Here is an 8,622-nt window from a genome sequence, read left to right on the forward strand (position 1 = left end):
CTTCCTCTCCTCCGCGCCTGCCCGCCGATCACTGAAATAATGACGCGCCTTTTTGCGAATAGTGGCCTTCGATCTGCAAAACCACGCTCGGAAAAATGATACTTGTCCGCTTGAGTCATAAATCATTCTTGATCATGGCCACGGCTCAGCGTGAATTCGACCTCTTTAGTAAACATCATTATATTATGAAATGAAAACTATCAATATGTCATATACTATTCCATAGGAAAAGAATTTTGACAAGAATAAAAAATATCCAACAAGGTATATTCATCCCCATGAGTTTAAGAACGACGTTTATCGCGAGTGACTGCATTCACGACATATCATAAATGCCGGCGCCGGTTCACGGCCGGTTTAACAATATAATCTCCGTCGTTTTAAAGGCTGAAAAAATAGCGACTTGGCGTCATATAATGTGCTCCTTTTTTACGCGTAGCACTTATTTTTATTAACAAGTATACGGATGCGTTCCAGATTTTTAAATTAAGTGCAAAACGGCCTAATGAACTTACGTATAATTAATTTACAACGCTCGTATACATTGCTCGTATAAAATTGCACAATATTTCCCATAAAGTACATTGATTATGAACGCAGACGCCGGGAATGAGAGAACTGCTGCACACATAACGATGGGCGTAAGAAAAATACTTACGTGTATCACAATTATGAAAAAACAGACTTTAGCGAAAGTATATATAACACTTCAACCAACGTATTTTTATTGATAAATTCGGTCATTCACACTGCATTGGATCAATGCATATTAAAGGCTGGTTTATATAAAATATTTAAATGTAGTATAATATATAATCTTTAACAAATAATGTATATGGCATTAAATAATATGACAATGTCATTATTAAGCATTAAATCATTTAAATATTCGTACGCTTTTACATCTAACTTTGCTAATTTTATATATATATATATATAACAACTTTTAGAATGCACTAATCTAGTGTGATGCAAGTGAGCGAATTCGCTATAGATGTTGGTGAGTAATTACACGACGAAATTAATCGCGTTTCTATTTGACATGCGAATAGAGTATCAAAGCATTGCTCGATGTAATCGATTGAAAACATGAAGGCTAATCGAATGTCCCGTGGAATCGACGTATACTTTCTCTCCTCGTCCGTACTTAGATCGAAATAGAAGCGAGCGAATTGCCGCGTGGGTTCTTGGAAAGGCGCTCATTTGTTTCGTTTCATTTGCACATGACAGTAACGACGATACGCGTCAATCCTTTCATCGAACTGGAAAATGTCATCAGTTGATTTTATCGAAAGTAACATTTCGTTTGCAAAGTTTCTAAAATTATCAATATATATCTTTCTGTTATGTGCAAACGAAAAAATACATTTTATTCCAATTTTTAATGATCTCAAGAGATATCGTTTTTCTCCAATTATTTCCTCAATTTGTATCTTTCATTATCCTCTCCAATATAAGACACGCGTCTCTCTCGGTACGCGAATATTTTTCTAAGAAACTACTGAAATTAAACTATATAAGCATAAGAAAAGTGCAGTGAGAAAGAATGCTCGCCTTGTGTACCGTCGAATACCTCTCGTGTACGGAAAAGAAAATTAATTTCCGTCTGCAGAATTTTCAAGAACGTGATCAATTATAAGAGGCCAGAGAGCATAGGAGAACGCTCGTTCTCTGAAGCGAAGGAGTGGATAAAAAAAGTCACCGCTTCACTGTCCGTTCAAGAGGACGAGGCCCCGTTATCAGATTGGATAACGGTGATAATAATCCGTTCTCAGCGAGTATTAAAAGTGTTGCAATAACGCGACGAGCATGAGAGCGAGTCGGATTGGTACTCGGCAATGTCACAAGAACAATTTTCCAATTATCTTGTAAAGCGAAATTATGTACATTTTTACTTTTAATTTAAGTATCCTTTCAAGGGTCGGGTGGAAGGGGAGGGGGGGGGGGAGAAAGGAATAATAATCTTATCCTTTTTTTCTCCTTTTTTCCATAATTGAACAATGGTCATATCATCCAATTGTGAGAGAGGACTAACTAATAAATTACAGATAAAATAAGCTTATACGCACGAGCCAAATGCAGACGTGAATTATTCTTTATTCGAAGGACACAAACGGTACATAATAATATAATCCGCAAAAGTACAGCGTTACGCCGGTGATATTTAAAGTAATAAGCGGGTAGGGCAACGCGATGATTTTCAACTGGTAAAGCTCTTAAGGCTACCAGGAGAAAACAAATCATCGTTCCCGGGACGCACCAGTTGCCGTTATATTGCTTCAGCCTTGGCTCTTATTCGTTCGAGGCGAACTTTGCGAAGGTAACAATATGAAGATTTAACGTTTCGCCTTATTTACTTGTTGGAATTATTCAAACAAACACTTATTAAAATTTAGTATTTGTTTTTTTCCAGTGTAGGCGCAAAAAAACGCGGACGTGGAACAAATTGAAAATACAATGGCCTTTTTATAATAAATATAGAAAAGGACATAACGACACAATGTAATCAAGAATCAGAATATAAATTCACAGTATAAACATAGTTATTACAGATCGGTAGCTCAATCGTAAGAATTTTCATTACCCGATGGAGACACATTGCATCGTATAAAAGCGACGCGATTCCATTTATGCCCACATCGATGAGAAACATCGCTAAATATAAAAATTAATTCCGCACTCGAATATAGAAATGAACGATGAACGAAGAGTTTCATTGCTGTCGCTCAGACGTATAAAAATTTCCATAGCTCGCACACGATCAATAAAAAATCATGCTTAAGATAAAAAATAATTAACCTACTTCTTGCTCGTCAGAGCATGTCAAGAACTTTGTATAAGAAAAAACTTTTTATTGGGGTTGGTTGCGAATCGCTGTCGGTCACAATGATTTATGTAAACAGAACTGTGGTACAACATTGTGACGGAAAGAATGGAACTTTTATAATAAGAAAACACTTTCACATTATAACACGTACGGAATATAAATGTTTATTTTAAATGATAGAAAGTTTTGAGATAAGCTAAAAATTGAACGACGCATAACGTATATAACACTTTAAAACATTCATTTTCTTGCGTACACAGAAAAATATATATTGTATGCAAGTAATAATTACTTCAAATATTTCAAAAGTTCATATATTCGCAAATCTATCACAAGTTCAAGCACAAGCATAAAATTTATTTATTCAAAATATATTCCCTTATAAAATCGATTCTTTGAATAATTTTCTAATATTCTTCAAAAGAAAATAAATTCTTTTTCTGAATACGTAATAAAGAGTTTTTTTAAATTTATAATAGACAAATATTACAAGATTATTATCAAGAAAAAATATTTTTTGTTAAAAATAACCGTTACTTAAAAGGAAGAAAGTAAAGTGAGTAATCACTTTTTTTAGCAATAAAATGACATTCTTTTGTGTGTTCATACCGCATTTGAAATGCTTTTCAAAAATCTAATTTGATATCGTTGAATAATAAAAAACAAAATTTGATGTCGCATTGTTGATAACAAATATATTCGTTTAACTATCCGGCATCGATGGATGAAATCCCGCATTGCGAGATCGTTCGATTAGTGTTTCGAGGATTCGATTATGTCATCCGCGGAGATTGGCTGGAATAAGCTCTCGTTCGGAGCAATCAATTTTTATTATTAATAATTCGCCATTCACACCCCACGTGAGCCCGTGACCTATTGCGAACCCTTCCCGCGCCTCATTTGCGTCACGTGTTTATTTTATGGTGGACAGGCCTGTCGCGCCGTAGCAGATTCAATCCCGTGAGAACTTATTTTTATACAAAATGTTCAAAAAAAAAAAAAAAAAAAAAAAAAAAAAACAACGCCCCAGATTGCCTACTGACCCGCGAGAAAAAAAGACTATCGTCAATTTGTTGTTCGTAGCTTACTGTGATAAACAAAGTCAGCGATCGGCGAGGTTGCATGGTCAATAAGAACGCCATGATGCGATACGGATTACGGCCTAGAGTCTACGTTGTGACAGTTTATTTATCAACATAGTGTTCTTCATGGTTAAATTAAATTGAATTGTTACATTGTATAATCATCTCGATGACGCAGCTGTAGTATTTAGAATGTAAGAAATAAAGTTAGAAATTGTTTGCATTTCAACGCGTCTTTCATGGGCTTTATATATCGCGTGGTGTGCGGAATCGCCTTCTCGGTGATTTGCCTGAAAGTAACTGAAGTAATAATGAGGGAAAGAAGAAGCGAGAAAAACGGCGCGATCGTTGAGTGCATCACTGCATCGCAGCGGTCGACGAACTTGGATGGAGCAAAAGGTTCCGCGAGCTCGCGCCGCGTCGGGCGCTACCGACGCGATTTACCGCTTTTCCCACGGCCTCTATTCCTTCGCGCCGCTTGTCGTTTCAATCGCATCGTGATGGCGGAAGGAGGCCGAAGTCATTTCGCGAAAGAAAAACTCATGAGGACGACGACGGTACGGTCGATCGTTCGTAACGCTAGATAGGAACGACTAAGCGGGTCGAGCACAGAATTATTCAGCGCGGCATCGATCGCCTTGCCGATGGACAGGAATATAATTAGGATTAATGATTTATTAAGACGACGATATTAGATTTTCACCAACTGCTTTAATCCATCCGTATACGATGGCGGATAATTTGAAATTTCTTTTAGGAAACTTTTGAATAAAAGGAAAATCCGTGTGAACGAACCTTTCAAAATCTAGAGAGAAAGATTATTACTTGATTACCTGATATAAGTAATATTTAGTAATAAAAATATAATATAAATAGAAATTAATGATATAGATAAAATTCTAAAGGTTACGTTAATGTAAAATATCATATATTCTCATTTTGTGTGTGTGTGTGTGTGTGTGTGTAAATATATGCAACTATAAATGAATATTTCTATAAAATCTAAGTTTCCTAAATGTACCATCACAAGATAAGACTGATAATTAACAATAAACTTAATATTTTATGTGAATATAAAGGGCTAATTTGTACATATTTTTGTTATTAAATAATTATTAAATACTTGATCTTTTTTTCGATAAATTATTAAAAAATTATTAGGTAATAATTTTAATTATTATGTATTAATGATTTCTTTTATTTTATATTTTTAATTAGTTTCATTCATAAATTTCAATACAAAGGAGAAATATTTAGAAGATCTAGGTATTTATACGACCGCTTAAATATGTAAATCATATCTTTTGCAGCGTATTACAAAAAGATTTGTAACAAATTAATTTATTATTGATAAAAAGTTAAACGTATAATATAATATGAAAAGATAAGTGTCCGAAATATCGAGTTACAATTTTCAATGTTTATTTACATACAAATCAGTATAAATTGAAAATATAATAAAAAGTAAGTTAAAAGTGATATTCGACAACTCTAGATTGCTTTTGTTGATCGCGAACTAAATGAGAAAGACGAAATGGGAGAAATATTTATCTCGAAAAATGCGTTGCGCCTCGAGGGCTAAAGATTCGTTCGTAGAAACGTTTTTCTCCGCCCGATTCCTCGAGGCAGCTCGCATCGAGCGATGGACGGGAGGATTGGGAGGAAAGAACAACGGAGAGAGAGAGAGAGAGAGACAGAGAGGGGGGGGGGGGGAATCAGACGCAGACTCCGATCCCCGAATTCCCGAGTGCTCCTCTCGCTCGAAACGAGCATTCTCGTTTCGCCGCTTCGCATCGGGATCAGGCAGGATCAGGCAGGATCAGGCAGGATCAGGATTCGTCCGATTCGTCAGGTTTCCCCGCAATTTCGTGGATTTCATCATCAGTCGTCACACGGCTAGGCCTTAGGGCCTAGCTGGCACATACACATATCGTTCTTTCACACAATGTTACCCGGGGAAAAATTTCAATGCGTAAGCCCGGAGCGTAAATAGAGATGCCTATGATACGCTCGACGATACTTTGTCGTTCAACTCACGAAAGATTGTATTATAGTATCGATAACGAAAATCTCCCCTAAAACGAGAAACGGGCGCACTTCGCAATTCCTCGTGTGATTACACATCAAGATTTATTCGCGATCAAAAAAGCAAATCGCACACAGTCTTCGTATGGGAATCGGGAGATATCTCAATGCATATCTCAACGCTATCTTGCCCCGTTTACTCGCGTGATATTATCACGCTCATCCAGGCGTTAGCCTACAAGATTATTTGTCGAAACGACCTTAACAGCGCAGTGTTTATCCGCGCCACTCTAAAGGCCGGAATTCAATTGATTCTTATACAATCTTAAGATGTCGTAAATCAATCATAGAGCCGCATTGGCATCTTAATTGTTGTATTAATTAAGACGATCTTAAAATAAAAATAAAGTATAAATATCGCTCAAAATCACTAGACTTGTTAAGTAAATTCTTTATCATTTTGGCTCGAAAACGCGCCATTTCAAATTTATGTATTTGTATAAACGTGTTTATGAAAATAAAGCTATAAATTATGTAAATCAATTTTTTAATTTATATATATAAAAAATATGTAGAAATGTTTAATTTTTATAATCTTTAGTCTAACACGGATTTATTTTCCATGTTTAAGTTTCAATGTATAAAAATGTATAAAGATGTAAGTATAATTTAGAAGATGAAAGTACAGATATAATTAACATATATAATCACAAAAAAGAAAAATAAATTTTATAAGAGCGGTTGCTGATTATTCCTCATCTTAAAATTCCATTAACTTTTCCTTGATTTCTAGATAAAATTTCATAAAGCTAAAAATTTTAATTTTCCAAAAAATTTTGCAAAATTTCCTGACCGTTCTTTGAATTTCCTGATTGTTTTTATTTTCCTGGACATTTTTCTGATAATGACAAAAAATGCGTGATGACAGAAAATTTGGCACAAATTAAGATAGTTTCATCTAATGTATAGATGAAATATTGCATTACGTGTATTATCCGCAATTTTGCTCGGAATTAAAAAAAAATATGTCGATTGCGATACTTAGTAAAATTTACACAGAAAAAAAATTAATTGGATGATACAGCAAACCTATAATTTAACTACGCGAATTCAACATAGATAACTAAGAAGATTTGATGGTTTAACAAATCGCTAATGTTATTAAATTGTCAACTTTGCTATTTTAACATAGAAAATTGACTGTCTTACGATTTGACTGTGTTACGATTACGACTGTGGATTTGCTGAATCAGTTTTCAGTTGTGTTTTTTTCCGTGTAATAACTTTAAGGAAGTTGGCAGCCGCCGTTGAGTCTGTCTCGCGCGTCTCGTCTCGTCGATTCCGTCGGAAAATTTCTCCTCCGCGTTTACCCCATCGGTCGAGGATATTGATGCTGCGACGCAACGTGATCACGTACCTCGTGTAACGACCGCACGTGGCAAACGCGCGTATCACTTGCACGTGGCGAGCTCTCGTGATAATTATTTATATCGAAATTGTTGTATAAACCTATATCGGCGGATTGTAACGTAACATCAAGTTTACTCGCAAGAGTTTCTGCAGATGTTATTTACAGCTTCCTATTTATGTAACATTCGTAGCAATTATTCTGTAACATCAATGAATTCTTTGTTTCATTATATGTACTTTGTAAGAATATCGAATATTTTCTTTATCTCTCTTCTTATCGTCATTGAAGTCGCATTTAAATGTAAAATATTAATCTTTAAATAACAAAACGAAATTCATGCGTTGTTTAATCAGCATGAATGCACAACATTATGTATTTTTCAAAAATTCTCACTGAGAAGCTGGATGGAAAATTTCATAATTTACAGTGACATTTTTATGCAATATTTTTGAACAAACAGATCTCTAAATTTCGAACCTGCTTTCAAGTAAATTTTAAAAACACAAAGAAAGTAAAAACACTGAGTGTGACTACGGATGTACACAAACCCGATATCTGTTACGTCACAAAACACACGAATCGCCAATGTGAAGAATCAATAAAAAAAAAACTCACCCATGGCAATACTGCGTCTTAGCCAAGAACGAGTGATACTCTGAGTCGGGCTCTTCTGCAAACAATAAATCAACCTTGACTAATTTTGTAACAAGTAATTTAATAAAGATAAATTGAACCATAGCGATAATTTGCACATCAATGCATCAAAACTTTGACGCAAATCTACAACAGGTTGATTTACATATCAATGCATCAAAACTATGACGTAAATCTATAACAGGTATTTATTTGTTATCAGGAATGGACGAAATGATGTAAATACAATTTTACGATTGATAGCCGCTCGTCCAATCACACAAAATTAATAACGTATTGACGCGCATTGTACAATATTTTCAGTGATGGAAAAAAATCCGTAATCGCAACTCTATAGCTGACATAGAAAAGATCGATCGGCAAGAATTCGCGCCGTTTATGGCTACAAAGTGTTAAGGAGCGAACGAAGGACGGCTACTATTTAAATTTCGACGTGCACATAAATCTTTGATACGATCTTTCGACTTTGATTATCTGTGCCGTTTCAAATAATGAAAACTAATTGAAAACAATTCCGTCGCAATTTTATCAAACCATACGAACGGTCACGATTATCGATGCAAACAAGTGAGATATACATACATATATATATATATATATATATATATACGTTCATACATATA

General features: G+C 34.9%; 1 protein-coding gene across 2 annotated transcripts in view; it reads right to left on the bottom strand.

Annotated features, from left to right (window-relative positions):
* LOC108691391 (inositol-pentakisphosphate 2-kinase) overlaps positions 1-8,622 on the bottom strand; it is a 104,299-nt gene that overhangs the window by 53,605 nt on the left and 42,072 nt on the right. The window contains exon 2 of one of the 2 annotated variants that reach the window (XM_018199121.1): positions 7,961-8,015. The exons of the other annotated variant lie outside the window; for it this stretch is intronic. The gene's annotated coding sequence lies outside the window, so the exon portion shown is untranslated. The remainder of the gene's footprint in view (positions 1-7,960; positions 8,016-8,622) is intronic. 2 annotated transcript variants of the gene reach the window in all.

This window comes from Atta colombica, unplaced genomic scaffold (assembly GCF_001594045.1).
Source record: "Atta colombica isolate Treedump-2 unplaced genomic scaffold, Acol1.0 scaffold46, whole genome shotgun sequence".
In the NCBI taxonomy this organism is placed as follows: Eukaryota; Metazoa; Arthropoda; class Insecta; order Hymenoptera; family Formicidae; genus Atta; species Atta colombica.